At 46.6% G+C, this 22,331-nt stretch overlaps 1 protein-coding gene across 7 annotated transcripts in view; it reads left to right on the plus strand.

Annotated features, from left to right (window-relative positions):
• Positions 1–784: 784 nt before the first annotated feature.
• The window catches only part of Dglucy (D-glutamate cyclase), an 82,035-nt gene continuing 60,488 nt past the window's right edge, over positions 785–22,331 (plus strand). For all 7 annotated transcript variants that reach the window (XR_007106977.1, XR_007106974.1, XR_007106975.1 and 4 more), the window contains exon 1: positions 785–979. The gene's annotated coding sequence lies outside the window, so the exon portion shown is untranslated. The remainder of the gene's footprint in view (positions 980–22,331) is intronic.

Here is a 22,331-nt window from a genome sequence, read left to right on the forward strand (position 1 = left end):
CTGGGGTCACTTGGTGAAGGAGCTCGGGTGGATGGCTTCAACGCAGGAGAAAGCAGAACCTGCTCTTACCCTGAGGGAGCCTTCCTCAGAAAATCATGGCAACAACCAATATTTTCCAGCACTTTCTGCATGCTGGGTACCATTCTAGTGCTTCGTTTTAATTATCTGCGTTAATCCTCAGAACAGCTGGCCGAGACAAGCGGGGAGGAAACTGACACCTAGGAGCAATGATCCAAGGCCTGTCAGGGTGGGTGGTGGGATGCCAAGCTGGAAGCATCGTCGGCAAGGAGGACCTGCCTACCTGTACACCATGTGGCCCGGGGGAGCAGCCCCCGCATCGCGTGAGAGCTCAGTGGAAACGCAGAATCTGTGCCTGAGTCTAGAATCTCGAGATGAGAATCTGCATGCTAACGCTCTCCCCAGGTGACTCCAGGACATGCTGACCTTTGGCCTTTGAGCTGCAGGATGGGATTCACAAGTTTGGCTGCACTTTAGAATAACCTGGGGAGTCTTGGAAACCCTCCATGCTCAGCTTGTGCCTCCAGGCCAGTTATCTGAGCATTGCTGGGGCTGTCCCCAGGCATCAGGATTTTTCAGTAGCCCAGGTGATGTCAGCCTAGTCCTTGCATAATGCTTCCCTGTCCCCTGGGGACGGCAGGTTAATTCGGGCAGGCAGAAAGGGACTTGCAGGTTCCTTCCAGCTGCCAGCAGCTCTGCGGCTTTAAGGAGTGGGTTTGGCTGCCTGCCACGGAGGCCACGTGAGCAAGCACCCAGCAGCAGACACTGAACTGGGACAGTCAGCGCCCGGGGCCTCCTCTGCTCCTAGACCTGAGCCCAGCAGAACACCCAGCTGCGGGGGTGCGGGGAGCTGAAGAAAGGGGACCTTCATGCCATTTGGAGGGAGGCACACATTTTGCAAGACTACGGAAACAAAGAGAGGAATTGTGTGTAGCCCTAGCCCAGACGCGCCAAACAAACAGTAAGTCGGGAGAGAGTGAGCGCAGCGGGCCTCCCCTCTTGGCCCTAGGTGACATCTGCACACCCCACCCACCTGAAGAGCCCAGGGGTTTGAAGAGACCACCCCAGGGGGCTGCACGGCAAGACCCATTAGTAGGCAGAAAATCCCCTGAAGTTCTCCACTGGGCCCCTGTCTGTTCCTCTGCTTGCAAAGCTGGGGCTTAGCTCGTAACAAGGGGCACTTGATGGCTGATGTGGCACCGGATGGCCCATTCCATGTGGTAGTGCTTCTCCTCCTCCGTCCTTCCTCCTGTGGGGGCCTTTCAGTCCATGTCACTGCCCCCGACAACTCCAAGACCCGTGAAAGCAAAGAAAGGGAAACTGAGCCACAGGCGCCTGCCAAATCCCACCTGCTAGGGGTGCGGAGATGGAGTTTACGGCCGAAACTGGAGGGTGGCAGTGGGCGGGCAGGGACTCCAGGCTGCAGCAGACCCGGGCCAGCTGGCCAGGCAGTTTCCTGGATGCCCACAGGATCCAGAGGCCTCGGTGCCTTTGAGGAATGAAAGCTGGAGGTGAGGCCCAGGCCCTGCTGCTCACCTCCATGCTGACTGGAAGCAGAGCCCTGGGAAGCTCTCCAAGGCTTTCTCCAGCCCACAAGCCAGCTTGCCTCAGTCTCCTGGCACTGGGGACACCAATGCCAGTGTGGCACAGGCAACAGCAGTGGCCTTGCTTCTGACCTGTGCGCCACCCAAGGCCAAAGATAGACTCCTGTGACTTGAGGAGTCTTCCCTCTTGATTGCCTGGGCCTCCCTGCCGCCCTCCTGCACTGCAGACGACCAAGGGCGAGTGGCAGTCCACCTACTCCATGAGGACTCCTGCCAACCTGTCTGTGCAGGGGGAGGGCGGCAGGCTGAGACCACGTTGGCAGGAAGAAAGTGCAGTGATTGGCACGCAGGGGAGGAAGGCGCTTTGTGCCTCCCAGGTAACTGGGCACCGTGCAAGCTGAACGGAAGGGAAGGAGAGGCTGGGAACAGGCAAGCTGGCTTCGCTGGCAGGGCGGAGAGAACCCGGGGCTGGAGGAAGGGGAAGGTGGGCGCAGCGGGGCAGGGTGGAGTTAGACGAAAGAACACCAACCTGGGGCTTCCACATAATTATGATCAAAGGTCTCGAAGAGTCAGATGCCACTTCTGGCTGGAGGACAGGGTCCCAGGAGGTCAACTGATGGCCCCTGACATGTTTTACTTATAAATGTGAGCACACTTGGAAAAATCAGGTGATTTCACACGTAAATCTGGAAGGTCTGCAACACTGGGCCCCCGTGTCAGCAGAATGGCTAACGCTGGAGCTGCTGGTTTGCCAAAGTCCCCCCTTACTTACACCATGAGCATCTGCGTGAGTGTGCGTGTGTGTGTGTGTGTGTGTGCACGCCAAGTGCATAGGTATGCATCTTTCTATTAATTTCAATTACTCTCTCTCCTTTCCAGTTAAAGATGACAGATGCACAAGACCAAATGTACCCCTCTCCTTGACAGATTTCACGGCCTCCCCAGGCGACCTGCCAAATTACTAGATGGTATTTGCATTTAAAACAAAACAAAAGAAAAAAGAGTGCATTTTGTTATTTTGTTTTAAAGACTTCCCAACCTGCCTTAAGCCAATCCTTCACTTGTGCCACACTTCATAGCTTTCAAAGAATTTCTTAAACATTCATGAATTCATTTTATCCTTCCAAAACTCCATGAGGTCAGTAATTCAGTTCTTCTTATACTCTCAGAGGAAACTGACTTGTAGAGAAGCTAAATGGCTCGCCCTCTCCTCCAGGAATTTTGAGATTAATATTCAGGCACAGATCTCCGGGAAATTAAACCATATCTTTTTGATGGCATAGAATTATAAAAAGTCATGTTTTGAAAGTATAGTGGCTAAGAATATGATCTCATTCCAGAATACTTGAGTTAGGCTTCTGGTTTGGCCACCCAATAAAGATGAGTCTTCAGGCAAAGTACTGAGTCCCTGTGCCTCCTTTTCTGTCAAATGTGGATAACAACCCTCATCTAGAGAATGTCGAGTGGACTAAATGAGATAATATATATAATGGGTTTGCAACAATGCCTGACATGATAGTAAACTTTTGATAAATATTACCATTAGTTCTAACATTATTATCTGTACTTTTGGGAAGCACTCTTTTTGGGAACAGGCTAAGTTGTAACACCACTTAAGGATCTGAAAAAGGATAGAAGTTAATTTCTTTTTCATCTAATGGCTAAGAGGAAGATGTCAGGACAGGGAAACAACTCTGCTCCACATGGTCATTCAGGAACCCAGGTTCCTTCTATCATATTGCTCCCTCTTCTGCTTAGTCAAAGTTGGTTCACGTTCTGCTTTCTGTTCCTGCCTGTAGGAAGAGGGGGGAAGGAGGTGACCCAAAGGACTCCATTCTAGATGATGTGATTCAGAGGTTGTATTATCCCTTCACTCATATGCAATTGGCAGAACGTGGGCACACTTTTTACTACAAGGGAGGCTGAGAAACTCATCTCCAGGTGGCCAACTAAAAATGCCCAACTAAAACTGGAGATGTGAGCCAGGTACTTACAAGAGGCTGAAGTTAAAGCAATAAATAACAAGACTGGGAACTAATGGATTTTACAACCTAAAATCAGTCACCTCATTTAATACTTACAAGCCCACAAAGCATGTATCTTTTTAAATATTTTATAGACAAAAAAGTCAAACTCAGGAAAATGGGAAGACTGAATTTGAACCCATGTTTGTCTAAAACCCCAGCTCTGTCCATTATTACCTCTTTATTGAAAAGGAAATTTAGTCTATGTACCGAATGACCTTGACCCCTCTGCTAAACATCTGAATCAGCGACTGTGGTTGACTAAGGGAAGGGTTTCATGTAGCTATGCTGGTCACTATTCTGTCTGTCCTACATCCCCCATAACCACTCCCACCCACTTGCGCTTGTGTTTGGACCCAGCTGAACCCCACTTCTGGAACTCTTCTGCCCTGCGCCTTCCTGGGGCATGACAACTGCCAGAGGAAGTTGGCCCACCATGTCTTAGTTGGACCATGAAAGACCTGGGTCCTTACCTGCCTGGAGACACCTCCAGATGCCCCTAGATACTTCCCTGTCATGCTGTGTTGGCATCTCCTCCTGACAGCCCCTATTTCATCAACCCTTTTTAAAACCTGTTTCATTATCTCACTTCGTCACTGTCGTTGACAGAGAATCCATTCTGCCCATTGACAAAAATGAACCACACTGAAGCAGCAGGAAACATGGTCCCCCAAGATCCTCCCTGCAACCACCTGGCTTATTCTTCCTCTTCTCCATCCTTCGTATGCCAGGGAAGAGGTGTGCCCCCGCCTGAGTCTGACCTTCCTTGGGTTCCAGATGCCCTCCCATTCTCTGGAACCTTCTTCCATCCATTGCTTTCTCTAACTCACATCTTCCTCCTCTTCTCTACCAACAAGTCTCATCAGTATCTATTGTATTCAGTCTCTCCATACTGAAATAAGCCCCTCCTGGTCCCACATTTCTAACTTCTCTCTTCACTCTCCCTCGCTCTCTCCTTCCCTTCCCAGCTAATCATCTTGAAAGAATCATCTACACTAACTGTCTACACTGCCTCCAAGCCCCTCTAGCTCTCTGCCCGCCCCATTGTCATCTGGTTTCTGTTCCCCTGATCAAACGTCCCAGGTTAAAGTCATTAAAGACTGTCATGCTGCTGGTCACTTGATGCTGTGTCAGTCAGATTTGTCGCTGTGACCAAAATTCCTGACAAGAGCAACTTAGAAGATGAAAAGTTTATTTTGGCTCATGATTTCAGAGGTTCAGTCCATGGTCAGCCAGCTCCATTGCTCTGGCCTGAAGTGAGGCAGATCATCATGACAGAAGGGCATGGTGGAGGTCAGCTGCTCAGCTCACAGCAGTCAGGAAGCAGAGAGAGATGGAGGAAGGGGCTGGACAGAAGATAACCCCCTCCAGGGCACACCCCCAGTGACCTCCTTCTTCTAACTAGGTCCCATCCCCCGGTAGTCCATCCAGCTACTTATGGATTGATCCACTGATAAATCAGGGCCCGTTTGATCCAATCATCTCCTGAAAGACTCTGAACACTGCTGCATTGGGTACCATGTTTTCAACACATGAGCTTCTGGGAGACTTTCCAGACCCAAACCATAACAATGCTTTTCTTCCTTGATCTGACCTTGCCTTCCTGGGCCTTGTCCCAGGCCCTGAGGGGCTCTCTCACCCCAGCAGGACTCTCTAGGTTTCACCCTGTTGATCACTTTGTCCATCTCCCTCATGGAGACCTCCTGTTCCATTCACTCCCTGAACTGCCCCCTGGGACTGTGTGACCCACCCACTGCCCTTCTCACCCTCTGCCCTTTCTCTTAGTGTCCTCAAGCACATGATGAGAGTCGGGGGCTTCCAGCTGTCCCTCGTCCATGCCGATCCCTCCCTGGCATCCAGTGCTGAACGCCAGCCTCTTATGGACCTCTGCTTGTAGCTGTCTCGTGGCTTCCTCCTACTCAGCATGAGAAATCCAGGCTCATCAGTCTCTTCCGAGGCTTGCCCTTCTTCTTGTGTCCTTTGTTTTCATGAATATCACAGCTGGCCAGTTGCTTGTGCCAGGAAAAGAAATCTAATAAGTATAGGACTCCATCTTATTGCACCTCTCGCCTCAGCCAGGCGCCACACCTGGTGAGCCCGCCTCTTCTAATTCCCTGCCCCTCCCTTCTTCTCATTCCCCTGCCGTTGGGGAAGTCTTGTTTGCTTCTTATGCAGCTCTGGTAAGGGCCCCAAATGGACCTCTTTCTTTCTTTCCTTCTTTTTTTTTTTTTTTTTTTGCAGGGGGGAGGGTTGAACTGAGGGGCACTCGACCACTGAGCCACATCCCCAGTCCTATCTGGTATTTTATTTAGAGACAGGGTCTCACTGAGTTGCTTAGCGCCTCCCTTTTGCTGAGGCTGACTTGGAACTCAAGATCCTCCTGCCTCAGCCTCCGGAGCTGCTGGGGTGACAGGCGTGCGCCACCACACTGAACCCTAATGGACCTCTTTCTGCATGTTTACCCTCCACCTGAGTACTGGCCGGATCATCCTCTGATGCTGTCACCTCCTACTTTTCTGTGTTCCCAAAGCTCTCCGGTGAAATTCATGCTACTTCAGTTTCACCACGCGACCCTTCCAGATCATCTTGTCTGTCTTCCCAGCCCCGCCCCATCTTCGCTCCAGGTGCGCCCACCACGCAGGACGCTGCAGGTTTCTGCCTTCATCCACCACCCTCCTAGTACTCATTTCCACTTGTCTGTCACATTCAGCTCATGCACCACCTCCTCCCAGGTGCCATGACTACCTGGGACTGTCCCTCACTTCCACTCGCCTCTCTCCTCACCAGCGTCTCCATGCATACGTGCAGAAGCTGCTCTGTGAAAGGTGACAGAAACAACTATATTTGTTCAGGAACTTTAATTCCCACTCACTCACAGAACTGGATGTACCACAGTAAGGTTCACTGTGGCAATTCTTCAGGTGATTTTAGTGTGTGTGTGTGTGTGTGTGTGTGTGTGTGTGTGTGGTAATGGGGATTAGACCCAGGGGTGCTCTACCACTGAGCCTCATCCCCAGCCCTTTTCAATTTTTATTTTGAGACGGGACCTCTCTAACTGTTCAGGCTGTCCTCAAACTTAGAATCTTCAGGCCTCAGCCTCCCAAGTAGCTGGGATTACAAGCGTGAGCCACCACCCCTGGCTCTTTCCAACTCTTTCCCAGAGCATCATTTGGCTTTAAGAATCTCACTGGTGAGCTGGACACAGCAGCACACACCTGTAATCCCAGGACCTGGAGTCTCCTGGTTCAATCCCCAGCACTGCAAAATAAACAAATAAATGAGAGAATCAGACTTTCTGGAAGCTGCACTAGGGTGAAACAGCTGTCACTTAATGGTTGACTCTCAGGGAACTGCGCTAGCCTCCTCCTGTCTCCTCTTCTCTGGGTTCCTCCTTGTTCATTTGGCCTGTGGGGTGCCGGTTCAGTAGGACCTGAGACGGCAGGTCCGCAGGGAGTCCACGGTGGTGGCAGTTGCTTGCTAATTCGTGTCAGATCAGACTTGCTGTTGAATGGCGTGTCTTTCCTCAGCCAGGAGGACATGGCCACCCTCACCGGCCAAGCAGTGTCGAGTTGCAGAGGGGTTGGCAGGAACTGTTGTTTTACGGAAGCCTTCATTGTTCCAAAGAGACAAACCTGCCATACTTGAAATGCATTTGCTATTGAATCTGCTCTCTGGAATGACTGAGATTCTGTCCCAAACTGATTTAAGTAGGAAAGGGGAATTACTGGCTGAAAAGTGGATTTAGGTCTGGTTGTAGAGTCGGCGATGACCTCATCAGGACCTGTCTTTCCCTTTTTAGCCCTTGCTTGCTGTCAGCCTCTGTCTTGGGCCAGCTGTCTCTGTGGGTGACAGAAATGATGACTGGCGGGCTGGGGAGATAGCTCAGCTGGTAGAGTGCTTGCCCCGCAAGCCCAAGGCCCTGGGTTCGATCCCCAGTACTGCAAAAAAAAAAAAAGAAAAGAAAAGAAATGATGACTGGCAGCCCTGCTTACATTGTCTTTGCATCTAGCAACTTCAGAGACAAGAAATTTGTCTTTCCCAACAGCTATACAAATTCAGAGGATGCCTGCCTTACCATGTGACCATCCTCCAGCCAAACATCCTCCTGGGGGCTGGAGGTGTAGCTCAGTGGTGCAGCACTTGCCCAGCGTGGGCCAGGCCCCAGGGTCCAGCCCCAGAATGGCAAAAACGAACAAGAACAAAAGGCATCATGCTTGTGAGGGGCGGGGCCTATTTTGATTGATCACTAAGTCTGAGATAGTGACTGACAGTCCCACCAGGTAGGAAAGGGACAGTCTTAAAATTTTCTGGGCATGTAATGGTTTCTTAGGGTTGTCCCAACAAACAACCCCACCCCCCAAGAAAAAACCAGAAATGTATTTCCACATTTTGCCTGTCAATCAATATTGAGATGGTAAATGTGAACACCCCCGGTATTACACGGTAGAGAAAAAAAATAGGATCCTTGCAATAAAAATCACTTGCATGCCAGGTACAGTGGCTCGCACCTATCCTCCTGGCAACTCTGGGAGGCTGGAGCAGGAGGATCACATGTTTGAGGCCAGCCTGGGCAACTTGGTGAGGCTCTCAGAATTAAAGCAATAGAAACAGCTGGGGATGTAGCTCAGCTGTAGAGCATCCCTGGGTTCAATCCCTAGCACTGGGGGGCAGGGGGACACTTGCCTTTAGCAGTGGAAATAGGGGAAAGAGCAGATTGTAGTCACTTGTGCTGCCTTCTGTTGAAGAGGCTTGGCAAGGAGCTACTTGGTGTCTACTGAAGGATCTCCATCAGCCAGCCTGCTTTTCTAGACTGCCCTCCCGTGTCCACTGACTCCATGGAGGACATCAGACAGAACGTCCCTTCTGGAAGCTGTATCCGCTAGCAGGCCTCTAGGTGCAGACCTAGTAGGGAGGCGGGGGCTGGCCTCGGCAGCGAGCGGTCTCGTCGTGTGGTTTGCTCGACGGGGTGTCTCTGGCAGCATGACTCTTGGATGGTGGCTGGACGGTTAGTTTTCTGGTAACTGCTAAGCTGCCAACCAGAGCTGGAACCCCCATCAAGTCGTGCTCTGGGCTCTGGACCCTGCCCTTGCCACGTCTCCTGACAATGCTCCGCACTCTGCCCTCCCAGCCTGCCTGTCCACGGCAGCCATTTGGCCTCTGCCCTGGACACACTGGGCCGAAGGGTGAGGGGGTGCTGATCTAGCCGCTTGCCCTCAGGCTGTTCCCCAGCGGACAGCTGTCTGTGCAGGAGCTGCTGGGGCGGGACTGGGGAAGAGGTCTCCGGGTTTCTGTCTCATTTCCACTGTGTCGTCTTCTCCCAGACTTTGCTTGCACCACTCGCCTGGGGCAGGGAACTGGACTTTCGCAATCCCCAAGTATAATTTTGTGGCTCTCAGCTCTGTTGAAGTGCTGGCCACAGGCGGAGAGGGGAGCCTGAGACTGTGTTTGTCCTTTCCCTGCTCTCAGAAATGTCAGCCGGGACTGAAGGGCATCTTTTTCTTATAGGACTCCTTGAAGGCTGAAGAAGTAGCCCCCGAGCCCTAGTATCCTGTTTTCTCTCTCTCTCTCTCTCTCTCTCTCTCTCTCTCTCTCTCTCTCTCTCTCTCTCCACTTCCAGCATTGCTGACTCACCAGATTCAACAGGAAAGGGTTCAGCTACTTTGCTGCTCCTGACAGAGGTATGGTTTCCTTCCTGGTTAGAGAGGGCGGCCTCCACTCTGCCCTATCCCCACCTCAACGCAGGCGATTAAGTCCACACATTAGGGACCGTCTTTTGCAAAATTCTTCTCCTTAGACAAAATTCTAACTAACTGGGGCATTTTTTACTGCAGCAATTTTGGTAAAGATTCAGAAAAGGGATTGTATTGGCACATATAACTGGGAATCAGGAAAGGCTGGATCCAGACCTCAGATGACAGGAGTCGGACTTTGTCCCTTTTTTGTGTCCTCTTTGTGCCCCCCTCCCGTGGCTCTCTAGCCCTCAGTTCTGCTTTCCTCTATACTGGCTTCATTTCCAGGCTGCTTTTCACAGTCCTCTGTTTCCAAAGCATTTAAAGTAGCAATTCAACTCTTTCTTGTTTGTTTTAAAAGAAGACACAGGAATGCTTCTGTTTAGACTCACGTGGGTCCTCCGCTCACCCCTGCAGTAACTTATCACTGAGGCTGGTCGTGGTCAATATCTGATTAGCCAGCCTGAGTGACATGCCTCCTATTGATGTGATGTGAAGTGTCACACGAATGACAGGGAAAGAGTTTCTGAAAGGAAGAACACGCTGGGGAGAGAGAACCAAGTGCCGAGGGTCTAGGCCGCTGGGCAGGCTCTCTGTTTGTGTTCTCCTGTCGGCCTGGAGCTTGACCATCTGCCTCACCTTTGCCTTCAGCCTCAGGACACCTGAGCCTCTTCCTCCATCCTTCACTGTGGGACTTTTTATCTTTTCTTTTAATTTTTAAAACCTTGTGAAACATATCCTATATTATAATCCATGTGCTCAGCTCAAAGCAAGGGAGAACACATGTCTACACCCCTGCCACCCAGAGGAGGAGACAGATCAGAGTTGGGTCCACAGAAATTTCTGTGCACGTCTCTCTAATCATGTTCCCTGCTCTTGCTGCCTGAGGGGAACTCTACAGAGATTTATGTTCATCATTCCACACTTTTCTTCATGGTTTTCTATTTCTCTCTCCCTCTCTCATCTCCAGGTAGCATATCCTTTGGTTTTACAGATCTCTCGAGCCTGTTTTTAATGCAGTATTTAAGGCTTATGCAATAGTTGGGTGTGGTTGCACACACCCAGTGACTTGGGAGGCTGAAGCAGGAGGATTGCCAGATTTGAGGCCAGCATCAGCAAGACCCTGCCTCAGAATAAAAACTAAAAAGAGTTGGGGATATAGCTCAGTGATAGATGGTCCCTGAGTTCAATCCCCAGTACCACACACACATTCAAAAGAATATGCAACATGTTCCTTTGTGACTTCTTTTATTTAACATCATGTTTTGAGATTCATTTGTGTTTATACAGGTAGCTATAGTTCATTTTTCTCTACTGTGTAGTGTTCAGTTATACGATTATTTCTCATTACATGTCTGCAGTCTATTCTTAAGAGCATAACCTATGAATGGAATTTCTGGCTTAAAGGTACTTCCTCTCTATGAAATAATGTTAATTCCCCCCCAAACCCTGGAGTGGTTATAACACTACCCTTACACTAGCAGTCAATGATGTGTTTGGGTTGATCTTATTCTTATCAACTTTAGTTTTTATCAGTCTCATAGGTATGGCTTGTGTTTCATCATGATTACAATTTTAATTTATTTAATTACTATTGGAATAGAGAAGTGTTTATGTGCTGCCTATTTTTCTCTATTGTGAAATGCTTTTTTACACCTGTTTCCTAATTTTCTAATGGACTTGATCTGATTGATTCATAGGAACTCATATATTGTAGATGATAATTCCATCAGTTTTACATGTTCTATTACAAGTTGCTATTTGGAGTTTGGGATTGCCTTTGCAATCCCAAAATGCAATGCAATGGTGAGTTTTGAGCCCAAGTTCTGGATTTTGATGTTGAAATTGACCTTATCTAAGGAACTTCCCAATATGACATCATGAAGATATTCTTTTCTATTATCTTCTAAAAGTTTCTAATTTTGTTCCTCATATTTAAATATTGAATCTTTCATGTTTAAGTATCTAATCAACCTAGATTTGATTTTTGCAACTGTTGTAATTGGCTTCCAATTTGACTTTTTCACTCACTTACCTGCAATGTGTTCTCTATCAGATATCAAGTTTTTGTATGTTAGTTCAGAGATATTTTTCTGAGCTCTCAAATTTTCTGTGCTGATGTCTAGCTGTTCCCAAAATCCATTGCAGACGAGAATTTTTTTAAAAACAACAAAAATTACTAGAGAAATGAAATGAAATATTTTGTTAGATTCATAATAGTAGAATAGATATAAACTTTTTCTGTCAAGTTGCTATCAAATTTCTAAAAGCTTTCCCTTGACTGCTATACTTACAGTGGGCTTTTTTTGGGGGGGAGGTGGGCTCAGGGGCATTTGACCACTGAGCCACATCCCCAGCCCTATTTTGTATTTTAGTTAGAGACAGGGTCTCACTGAATAGCTTAGCGCCTCACCATTGTTGAGGCTGGTTTTGAACTCTCGATCCTCTTGCCTCAGCCTCCTGAGCCGCTGGGATTACAGGCATGGGCCACTGCACCCAGCCTTATGACGGGCTCTTGACAAACAATTTCAAGATGGCACCAGAGTACAGGCCATGCTTTGAGTAGTATGAATCTATACTGCTCTGCTGATAAGATTGTTTATCCTAATCTAATATCACTCCATATTTTTCTCTAATTGTGGTAAAATATACAGAACATAAAACTTACCATGTTAGTCATTTGTAGGTGTGAAGTTCAGGGGCACTGAATACATGATTATTTACAGCCCCACCACCACCCACCACTCGAACATTTTCATGATCCAAAATGAAGCTTTCTGCCCATCCCCAGCACTGGGTAACCACCATTCTACCGTCCGTCTTTATGAATCTCACTATTCCAGGAACTTCATGTGAATGCAGTCATACAGTACTGTCTTTCTGCGTCTGGCTTCTTTGACTTACAATTCTTTCCTCACGTCTCCAAGGTACATCCACACTGCAGCATGTATCACCATTTCAGTAGTTTTTTTCCAGGACTGGGGATTGAAGCCAGGGTTGATTGACTGGGCTACATTCCCAGCCTTCTCATTTTATTTTGAGATAGAATCCTGCTTAGTTATCCAGGCTGGCCTCAAACTTATGATTCTCCTGCCTCAGATTCCCACACCTGGCTGAATTCCATTACTTTTTTTTTTTTTTTTTTAGTTGTAGATGGACACAACACCTTTATTTCATTTATTTACTTTTTTTTCTAATGCGGTACTAAGGATCGAACCTAGTAGCCTCACTCGTGCTAGGCAAGTGCTCTACCACTGAGCCACAACCCCAAGCCCCAAATTCCATTACTTTTTAAGTCTGAATATTCCACCGTATGAGTATACAAAATTTGTTTATTCATCCATCAGAGGACAGTTGGGCTGATTCCACCTTTTGGCTATTGGAATAAAGCTGCCTCGAACGCTTGTGTACACAGATCTGTTCAAGTCTCTGCTTTCCATTCTTTTGGGCACATGCCCAGAAGTGGCCTTGCTGAGTCATCTGGCTGTTCAATGTTTGATTTTTAAGGCAGTGCCATTCCGTCCTGACAAGGACTGTACCATTTTACATTCATAGCAGCGACGCACGAAAGCTTCAGCTTCTCCACATCCTGGCCGATGCTCATTTTCTGATTTCGTTTCTGGTTTTGATGACTTGCCTTTCTGTTCCGACTTATAAAGTCGAGCATTGTTTCACGTGCTTATGGGTCGTTTGCAGGGCTACTTTGGAGGATCCTTTGCCCGTGTTTTCCTTGTTGCTGGGGTTTAGTGAGGGTTCAGCTCCGCTCCTTCCTAATCTCTATGACTTTCTGTCTTGATATCTGGCAGAGGATGTGTCCCCTCCCTCCAGCACATACCCTTTCTCTGTGTCGTTTTTCTTTAAAAGGGATTTGGCATTTCTTGGCCCTTTATTCTTCCATATAATTTCTGAAATCAACTTGCTGAGTTTCATTTTTAAAAAAAAACCCTGTTAGGATTTTTATTGGAACTAACTAGAATAAACATATCAATTTGGAGAGAACTGAATCTCTCTGATTGCTGACTCTTTCTGTTATGAACCTACTACTGTCTCTACATTTATTAGTTCTTCTTTAACATCTTCCAATAAAGTTCTCCATGAAGGGATTTCACGTGTTTTGTTAGATCTACTTCTGGGTGTTTAATATTTGCTCATGCTTTTATAGACAGTATCTTTTAAAATGACCTTTTCTGTTTCTGGTGAGTAGAAATTCAATTGACTTTTAAATATTGATTTTGTGTTCAGAAAACTTCCTGAACCCTACCACTAATATTAATCATTTATTTGCAGGTGGGGTTTTCAAGGAATCATAAGATCCGCAAGATTTTCCCCTCATTTTTAATCTTCACAATTTTTTTTTTTTTTTTTTTTTGAGTGCTAGAGGTCAGACTCAGGGCCTCTTGCATCCTGGGCAAGCACTGTACCACTGAGTCAAACCCCCGCCCTCCTTACACGTTTTTGTTTGTTTTCTTTTTCTTGGTGAACTGTACAGGCTGGAATAAAGCAGTGACAGAGGAATTTTTAGGCCTTGCTCTTAAAGGGAACACTTCTAACATTTCACCATTAAGTATGGTATAAATTTTTGTTCTTTTTGTTTTTTTCTTGATAGATGTCCTTTATCAAATTCTAGCTCAAATTAATTAAGAGTTTTGTTAATAGATGTTAAATGCTATTAATTTTCTGCATTTATTGAACTATACGTACACATGTGCATGTATATATATTTACATGTATTTACTGTTTTGCCTTTAGTCTGGTAATATGTTGAATTACATGTATCACCTTTCTAATAATGAACCTGTCTTTGATTCCTGGGATAATCATAGCTTTGTTCCTGATATATTAATTTTTATATACATTGCTGGATTCAGTTTGCTAATATTCTGGGATTTTTGCCGCAACGATCATGAAACCGATTGGACTCTCAACCTTGCTGTCTTTTCCTGCCCTTTTCTTTTGTTCCCGGGGGTTTTATTTTGATTGACTGAAACTTCCTGGAACTAAGGCAGTTTCTGCTGGCAAACTGAGAGCAGTGTATCTGTGGTATCCATCCATCTGGTAACAAAAAGGCAAAAGAAACTTCTTGTTTATTTGTTGGCTGGTTGGTGGGTGTTTTGCAGGGGACAGGGTCTCACTATCTTGTCTAGGCTGGTTTCAAACTCCTGGGTTCAAGCAATCCTCGCACCTCAGCCTCCTGAGTACTAGGACTGTGGGTGCATGCCACAGTGCATGGCTTGCACATGAAGACTTTGATGGGGCTTGGGTTTGATTTGGAGACCATGTGCTAAGTGAGCAGCCAGTTCTGAGTAGTCTGGACTAGGACTCAGCAAACTTTTGTGCAAAGGACAAGATACATATGGGATACATATATCTCTGTTTATATCAGTCGGTGCTCTCCAGAGAAGTAGAACCCATGGAACATAAATATACAGAGAGGATAAATATACTATTAAGTATATTTATAGTATATTTATACTTATCGTATATTTAAGTTAAATATATCATTAGGATTTGTGGAGGCTGAGAAGTTGCATAATCTATCATCTACAAGCTGGAGAGCCAGGAAAGCTGGTGACATGTTTTACAATCTGAGTCCCAAGGCTTAAGAACCAGGAGTGCCAGTGGTATAAATCCCAAGCCAAGCACAGAAGACCAATGCTCTGCTCAATCAATCAGACAGACAGCAAATTCCTCCCTTGTCCACCTTTCCTTGTGTGTGCTGGATATGAACCCAGGGCCTGATGCGTGCTTAGCTTGAGTTCTACCACTGAGCTATGCCCAACCTCTCTTCTGCCCTCAACAAGTTGGATGACGCCCCACCCACACTGGGAAGGACAATCTACTTTATTCAATCTTCAGATGCAAATTCTAATCTAATCTCATCCCAAAATACCCTTGAAGAAACACCCAGAAATAATGTTTAACTCACATATCTGGGTACCCTGTGACCCAATCAAGTTGATTTTTAAAAATTAGCCATCACATATGTTATATATCCATCCTCTCCTCCTTCTCCTCTTCATACTTCTTCACAACTCTTTAAAAATGTAAAATCTATTCTTTATACAGGCCATACAAAAAAATCTGCCAACTGCTGGTTTATATTATGTCCCAATATCTACATCTCAAAGAAACTGTTGTTTTCTAAAATATAGTTGATACCTGAAATGGGAACTTCTGGCTCAGCGTTGATGTCAGCAAACTCTAAGTAAGCACTGATACACAGGCAACAATTTAATCAGGGAAAAGAAAGGGGGAGGGGGTTTCCTCTCCAAATGTAGAGGACAGCCCTGATTGAGAGAGAAGTCAAAACTGCCGGTGAAGCCAAACAAGGGTCCAGTCTTTTATTGAGCGGACTAGGGAGTGGATCTGCTGTCCTTATAATTTCTTTGGGAAGTTTCTTTCTTGTGGAAGAGACTCCTATAGTATCTCTTGACATCATTCTATACCTGGTGTTTATGATTGATTTGATTAAGAATAAGAAAAGGCACGTTTTATATATTCTAAGAGTGGAGGAGTCGGAAGACTTAGCAGGTAAAGTTTATGGATTAATGCTTGAGAGTGAAAGATTTTTAGCAGGCAATAAATTGTAATTTCAGAACTTATAATTTTATTGGCATCATCCTATACTTTTTTTTATTATTGATTTTTTTTTTTTTTTTTTTTTGAGAATAGGAGGTTAAGAAAAGGCACATTCCATACTTTGTAAGAGTGGGGGAGTAGGAAGACTTTTAGCAACAGATTATCAATTAAGGCCTGAGAGTTTATCTGTCCCTGTTCTTATCCCCTGACTCACTGTGATGCTTGTATGCTAAAGTATGTGAAAAATAGAAAATCCAGTGGTCCATTTTCAGAATATAGTAGTTAGCCTTAAATGCAAAATTAGAATGTAAGAAAGGCAGCCGGAGGGGAAATAGAGCAGAATGGAAAGTTACAAGAAGTTAACTCACACGTAGCCTATGGGTGTCACAGATCCAAAGTTCATGACCCTGATGAGCCCCTTGACAAAGGAGGTAGGAGAAGGGGTCTGCCTGAACAGATTTCCAAGAGATGGAAATCTCTCTGTTAAGAAATAATACCTTAGGTACCCAGCAGGGTAGCACATACCTGTAATCCCAGCAGCTCGGGAGGCTGAGAGAGGAGGATCAAGAGTTCAAAGCCAGCCTCACCAAAAGCGAGGAGCAAAGCAACTCAGTGAGACCCTGTTTTTAAATAAAATACAAAGTAGGGCTGGGGATGTGGCTCAGTGGATAAGCACCCTGGGTTCAATCCCTGATACTCTCCCGCTAAAAAAATGAGTCTGGCAATTAGCCACTACCCATTAGTAATCCACGCTGCCACACCTCTCTCCATCAAGTTTGATGTCTTTTGAAATGAGTGACAACTGGACACACTGAAGCAATTGCCCACGACACCTGGGCATTGTAATGAGAATAGCTGCAGTTAGAGTCTGGCTCTCTCCTGCTGCCCTCTCCTGGCTGGCCTATTGCTGAGGATCAGATGTGAATCCTGGTGGAATTTGTATGGCTCATGGAACCTCAGTTCTGGTTGCTGGTCTGTAAATCTGTCGAAATCTGTACCAGAGGATAGTTCTAAGAAGGATCTTGTCCTTACAGATTTTGTGGGTAGGGGGCTTGGCTTCTAAATTATCCTGTATCCCTGAGTCCTGGAATCTGGTCTGTATAAAGGTTACAAAGTTTGCTCCTTAGGGTACCTTGTGTCCTATCAGCAGGGAGGAGACTTTAGTGACTGTATTTCTCCTGCAGATAACATGCTGTTTGCTGAGGAATGTCACTTATCTATTGACTGCGGCCAGACAGGGACACAGGTAAATGTGTTTTTAAAAGAAAACTGGTAGGAGTCAGCATGGTAGGCCCGGTTTATAGAATATCCCCTTGACCTTAGGTTCGTACTGCTCACTTCTGTCTGGTCTCTGTCACTGTCTCTTGTCCCTTTTCCCCACAACCTGCCCCCAGCATGCTGGGAGAGACTTTTTCTGACGTTCCTTTATCTGCCTAAAGGAAGATTCTCCAAAAGGAACCCAGGAATCTCATTCACAAGGGACCATGAACTGCATCCCAGGAGCAAGCTGAAAGTGGATGCCACAGGCTTGGTCGTGGGCCAGCACCTATTCTGAGGGCTGCTTGTCACTTGAGAGAAACTGTGTCTTCCTATCAAGACCACATGTGCTCCCATGCATTTCCTCCTTTCACCCACCCATAACGTATTGCCACCTGCCAGAGAAGATCCTTATTGTAGTTCAGCACATTTATAAGATTCCATCATCTGGCCTCTCTTTGACTCTCTTATTGTGTGGGACTCCTAAACACATGCACATAATCAATGTGCATATCGTTTGTCCTGTTAATCTGTCTGTTGTCTGTTTCACTAAACCTTCAGAGTATGGGGGGAAAGTTTCCTCCTTCCCTGTACATTGAACATTTACTATGTGCCAAGCATTGCTGAACACTGATTTCATTTCTTCCTTATAACAAGCACTTATGCTCCATATCCCTTGACTGCTCAGCATTCTCTGCACAGCTGATAAAATTGAGAAGTTAAATAACATGTCCAAGGTCCACAGCAAAAGTAGCAGAGCTGGAATTTGCAGTTCAGTCCATACTTATCTTAACTTGTAGGGTTTGTTTGGTTTGGTTTAGTTTTAGTTTTTTTGTGGTACTGGGAAATAGACCCAGAACCTGACCCACGTTAAATGCTCTACCACTGAGCTACATCCCCAGCCCATTTTATTTTATTTTGAGACAGAATCTCTCTGAGTTACCCAGGCTGCCCTTGAACTTGCTATCCTCCTGCCTCAGCCTCCGGAGTAGCTGAAATTATAGGCATGCACCACCATACGTGGTTTAAACTTGCGTTCTTAACTGCTACCTAAGATTCCCAATAATTTGTAGTCTAATGCAGCAGGAATGGGAGGGAGGCAGAAATGAGCACTTTAAACCAGCTCGCTGGGATTCCGATGCAGGTGTCCTGGAGAGTCACACTTTGAGAACACTGCCACTCATAAATAGAAACTGAGCTGCTTCCCACAGGAGGACAAAACTAGTCAACAACAGAAGCCTCTCTCTGGGATGGAACCAAATGCTGGGCTTACCCTCCTTCTTGCAGAGGTGATTAGAAGGAGTGATTAGAAGAGGGTGATAAAAATACAAAGATCTCTTATCTCTTTCTGTCCCTCAGACCTCCCTACCCACACCTCAGTCCCAGACAAGTACAGCTCAGTCAAATCTGTCATTCTCCTTTTCTGACAAACCCCTGAGCAAGTACATACAGGTGATATGACAATACCCCAAATCTGTCCTGAGGAACAATTTCATATCTTCATTGAAAATGCATACTGAACCCCTGGAAAAATCCCTTTCCTTTTGTAAAAATAAGTAAGACTTGATGCTCAGGCAGGCTTCAGATCTAGATGTGCTCATGGCTTGCTGGGCAGAGACCAAAGAGAAAAGGTTCAGTCATAATCTAAACACAATGAATTAGCAATGAAACAAAGCAGTCTGGGCTACAATCATTTCTTGGCACGCTCCACCTTCCCAGCCGCAGATCTATGTTTGGCAAGGAATGGGATGGAAACTTCTTCCCATCTGGAGGCCTATGTTTTCTTGAACTTCTGCATCTTACTTTGGCTCCTGAGAAGGGTTGACTGGAATCCGCAGAGCAGAGAGACACATACCTGTGAGGGCCAGGCTTCATCTGTGCTCAGCAAAGGAGAAATGAAGTGGGCAAAGAGCAAGATGGCGCCAGGTTGTTTTCTGGGTTGTTTGACTAACACGATTTACTCTTCTAACAACTCGGAGGTATTGGGACTGTATCTTTATTTGACAAAAGTGAGATACAAATACACAAAAGAACTTTCCCCAAACTACCATGTCGTAAGAGATAGAGTCAAGAATTAAACCCAGAGGCCTTCCCTCCCCACCCAGGCAAACCCTGCGCTCACACTTGCTCCTCTGTGTAGAGCCCCCTCTTCCAATCCCCACAGGTTCCGCTGGTAGCCCTCGGGTCCAAGAACAATGTAAATGCAACAAACCATTTTTGAAAAAGAGATTACATATGTCGAGTACTTAGCCCCTGCTTAGTGCTTTTTAAAGTACTCAGCAGATCTCTGAGCAGCATCAGGCACCTGAGACAGGGTGCTTCTGGTTGCAGGAAGTTCCATTTACCATTTAAGAAGAAAGGCTTATCAAGTAACTACCATGAGCCTGGGGGTATGGCTCAGTAGTATAGTACTTGCCTCGCATGCACAAGGCCCCAGGTTCAATCCCCAGCCCCACAAAAAAAAAAAAAAAAAAAAAAAAAAAGAAAGAAAGAAGTAAAACCAGCCTCATTCTGAAGAAATTTACAATCCAACTGGAGAAATGAAATAGCTTGATCCTTAAAATGAAATCGAAGCTTATTAATATCCTATTTGTCAGAAGGGTCCATTTCTAGTTCTGACCTTATCAGTTAGTAAATGTGTAGCCTTAGAGGAAATGATCTTGGGGGGTGCTCAGTGTCCATTGGACACATGGAGACACTACCAATCTCAGTGGGTTTTATTGTTAGGACTAGGTGTACTTGATAAATGGAACATACGGGTTCTGGAGTAAGGAAGTAAGAATTAAGTAAAGGAACAGAAGTCCCTTCAAGAACTTGATACCAGAAGCCTGGAAGCCTGGTCCTTGTCCTTGGCACCAATCCAAATAATGAGTTTCGAGAAAAAAGAAAAGGAAATTGTTGGATATGGAAAATGAAAGATCCCAAAATAGTGCAACCTGAGAAAAAGGGAGTGAAAAAGCTTTCATCTCTTTGAAGATAAATCCTTTTCAGAGGCTGGCCACTGCCGGGGAGAAAGTGTTTCATCAAACCTAGAATGATAGTCTCCAGGAAACTAATCTCTTCCGAGATAAACCCAGGTGCTGGCCACCGACCCCCACCCCCAAACCCAAATTCCTGAGTGCCCAAGCTGACACGCTCACTGACTCGCCTCTCAGTATGACCGATATAAACCCAGTCCCCTCTTTGTTCAGTGGCTCATTTTCCACCAGGAAAGTGGGTCCCTCCATGGCACATCACCCCACCCGCCATTCCTGCCCGAAACTCCATTCCTGAATAAAAGAACTGAGTTGATTCGTGACGTTTGCATCCTGCCCATCTTTTTCTGCCACAGAGGTTTTATGAATTTGCTAGCAAATGAGAAGAGCCGTGGAGAAAGTTTACCAGGCTTCTGTCCTAACTTAAAGGGGGAGCGAAGGCCTCTTTAGAGAGAAATTCAGGGATGAGGTTCTGGGGGTGCCTATCAGGAGACATCATTCATGTCCAGATGGTGTCCTTGAGATAGTTCAGTCCTCAAGTCCCTTGGCACCAGTTTCCAGGTCTGGATTTCTTCATTCTCGTGCTCAGGGAGCCAAAGGACACGATAGCTCTGCCTAGGATGGGAAAATGTTACTCTTACTTCCTCTGCTGTTGTGGAGGGGGAGAAAGAGAGGAGGAAAAGGAGAAAAACCAAGTCGGATTTAAAATAAGCAAGGATCATGCTTAAAGCAGGAAGTGGACCCCATTGCAAACTGATCTTGGGATTGAGCTTTAATGTGTTAAGGACCCTGAGCCTGCAGAGAGGAGGGAGTGTTTCGGCTGCTTTCCTCCTGATTCTGCTTCACAGAATTAATAAAACCAGAGGTAGGGTAAGTTTTGGGTGTGGTCCTGTCTAGGCATTCATAATGCCACCATGGCTCCGACCTGAGTTCTTCCTGCTGGTGCTCATCTGAGCAGCCAGTGGATGGTACTGGCTTTGCTTATCCTGGTAAAAATGGACGGACCAGCCCCAGGCTCATCTTTCATCCCCTACGATTGGGAAGAGTCCTGAGAGTCACTCGGCCTGGAATGCCTTAGGTCACATCAATCAATCCCTGCATGCAGGGAACTAGGAAGAGCTCTCTGGTTTAGCTTGAGTCATAACATCTCTGTAGAGTCAGCCCCTTGGGAGCATAGGGATCCCCACGTGGACCTGGAATTCTTGTGGGAGCAGGGTCAGGCAGGGAGACAGCCATGATGGTCACCACAGGGAAGGTACTTTATAAACAGGTGGGACGGAGGGAGCGATAGATGAGAGCAGCCCCCTGATCGTGTGGCAGGGAACATCCTTTGTTCCTGAGAGTGAGTTGTGAGCAATGGAGCCTGTGAGAGGGCCGGGTGGGGGTGGCCCTGGAAGAGTCCATCATGGCCTTGGGCCTCGGGCTTGGTGTGACCCTGGGAGTTTTTAACAGCATTACTTGCATGTTCAGGAGATGGGCCTGTTTCTTCCTGTTAGCGAGGCTAATCTTTTATTCTTTACATGGAGCCTTTGCTCTGCCCATCACTGCTTGTGATGGGGATTAGAAGAGAAGGGAGTCCGCAGCTGCTGAGGGCCCACTGCGTGTGGACTGCGCTAGGCGCTCTCTTTGCGGTTTCCCACTTAAGGCTCCAACCAGTCTCTGAGACAGGGGCCATTAAGCCCACTTCGTGGGGAAAGAAAGGGAAGTCAAGTGACTTGTTCAGACCACAGTTGACTAGTAGGCAGAGGGAGGGCAGAGCCCTCAGAGCTGTTGACTCGGAAGCCCACAAGCAGGTTGCCATGTTGGGATTTTCCCTAGGACATCAGGGTTCCTTTGTCCTGTGTGTCACATCAAGTGCTTAGGCAGATGACCCTTCCCATGGTGTCACCTACTTTAAAGCCTTATGCCCAGGGGCACTAATGAGTATGAGAGTCTAAAGACTCAGGAACTGGGGCCCTGTGTACCTGCCACCCCAGAACTGAGGACAGAAAGTCAGACCTGGGAAAACATGATGGGCAGCCACTGGACATCCTGTGGTCCCAGCTGTCCCTGCTGTCCTCCTCCTCACGCCCCCATCTCCAGCAGTCACTGAGCATTTGTGATGTAGCAGGTGCTTCATGTGTCTTCCTCTGATGCCACCACAGAGCCACCCAGAGACAGCTGCTACTATTGCCCCTGTTCTATAGATAAGAAAACCAAGCGAGG

Source organism: Sciurus carolinensis, chromosome 2, assembly GCF_902686445.1.
Source record: "Sciurus carolinensis chromosome 2, mSciCar1.2, whole genome shotgun sequence".
Lineage (NCBI taxonomy): Eukaryota > Metazoa > Chordata > Mammalia > Rodentia > Sciuridae > Sciurus > Sciurus carolinensis.